Consider the following 2,276-nt stretch of genomic DNA (forward strand, 5'->3'; position numbering starts at 1 on the left):
AATACCCATAAAACAGGGAAATGGTTCCAATCGTTTTTCTACCATTCATTTTTCCCATAGGGGATTTTAGAAACTCTTCAAATAAGGGTTGTGTAGGTTACCCTGGCATGACGTTTTGATAATCATGTAAATCGCTCTCGGACAAGGTGACTTTAATTAATATATTCGGCTCTATTTATTCTCTGATTCGAAAATGCTAATTACCATCAAAATAGACATCATACAAAACTATAAATCCCTGCAAGCTCCTGCATGTCATTTCTAGCTGACACCTTTGCTAACAGGTATTGTGTCAATTTAAATTTTTCACAAGACAGTTCACAGAATTGTCTATTTAAAGAAATGTAGCCAATTTATTAATTACTACATTTAGCTAATATTAGATCATTAATCCAGAAAATCTTACCTTTGCCTTGATTCGGCAGTCTCGCCCAGATCATAATGGCATTTGTAGTTCTTTATGATAGCCACATTAGCAGCTAATTAAATGTTACATTTTTGGGGGGTAAATACAGGTGAATATATTGATAAAAGTCACCTTGTCCACCTGGTACTCTATAGCCTGCATCACTGCCTGATAGTCAGAAGTATCAGGTCACAGTGAAATTAATAGATTTTTTTTTTTAAACAAGAGAAATTACATGGCGGTAGTGGTGCAATTTAGAAGTAGCCCAAAAACCCAATACATTTTCACCCGCACATTCGTTTTCAAAGTAGCCCAATTGCAAAGTTGATGCAGAGAGGAAGAGAGAGACCCAACTCGGTAGAACATCTGTCTCCCTCCAGCAGGTGGTGTACCAAGCAAGGAGTTTTGGTATGGATGTCAATGAGAGAGTGTCAAATTTGGTCAACAATAAAATGAAAGGATTATTTGCTACGTGAGGTTAATTTGATCAAATATATGTTTTTCCAACTGTACTGATATAAGTAGGCCACATGACATCCCAGCAACTTTGAGAAAAAACACTATGTCAGAGATGTCTGAGATGGCTATTTATGGCACGAGACTATAGCGTAGCACAGGGTTCCCCAGCTGGCGGCCCGCGAGCAAACTTTGGCCCACGGGTGGTTTTATTTGGCCCCTCAAGTTTACTGAGCAAAAAAACTATTTATTATTTATTTTTTTAAATGTTCATTGTTGGAGATAAAACAAATGTAAAAACACCAGGAAATCAACTCCAATTGATTTTAAATTGGGAAATCTGTTCCCAAGTATTTACACGCATAAGAGAGTCAAGTGATCATATAAAAATGTAAGCAATGTTTGAAATTATGTTTTAGTCAAATATTATATATGTTTAGGCTTCTTACAGTCTACAAATGATTTGTTATTATGTTCCCATTGTTGGGGTTGAAAGACATGTAGACCTATCTTGTCAGCATATCCATAATCTCTGGTTGATGATAACACTGTCGGAAAAACACCGCACTTCCGTCACAATCGAGAACCCAAGCGTGAGGTGCGTTCAAGAACGTCAAACCTGCATTTTTCATTGTGTTCAAAAAAAGACAGCATTCACAAATAATGTCATAACCTTGTTCGAGATTGAATTTTTGCGTGCCTCTGATATTTGTTTAGCGGATTTAGGATAATTTAACAGTTACTGACCTGCCTTCAAACAAAATGGGCTTTCAAGGTTACTTTATTGCAGACATATCACATCACCATCACTTACTGTCCATGTACGCAGGAATAAGTATCGTTGGAAACGTTGCACACATTACACCCGAGACAAACAATAGACTAAATCAATTATCATATGATGATGAGACCTGTACACCACGTGAACGTCAAAGGATGAAATAAGCAAATGGATAATAAAAAATAAAAACGAGTATATAGGACCCTTTTTGACAGAGATTCTGAATATTTTTTTATTTAACTAGGCAAGTCAGTTAAGAGCGAATTCTTATTTACAATGATGGCCTACCCCAGCCAAACCTGGACGGCCTGGATTCGAACCAGGGACTGTAGAGACGCCTTTGGTATTGAGATGCGTAGACCACTGCGCCACTCGGGAATCCTCAGCCTTAGATGGATTTACTCTGCTGCTACAAGCTGTTTATTATCTATGCATAGTCACTTTACTTTTTTTAGTAAGCATTTCACGGTAAGGTTGTATTCGGCGCATGTGACAAATACAATTTGAATTGATCTTTGAGGTTTCATCACATAGTAGGGTATGTTATAGTAATAGTTGAAACCCAAATAATTCTGCCATTCTTCTTTGAATTCTAAGGGACAGACTATCAATAATGAATATGATCCTAGTAGC

Source organism: Salmo salar, chromosome 22 (genome assembly GCF_965601325.2).
Source record: "Salmo salar chromosome 22, fSalSal1, whole genome shotgun sequence".
NCBI classification, from domain to species: domain Eukaryota; kingdom Metazoa; phylum Chordata; class Actinopteri; order Salmoniformes; family Salmonidae; genus Salmo; species Salmo salar.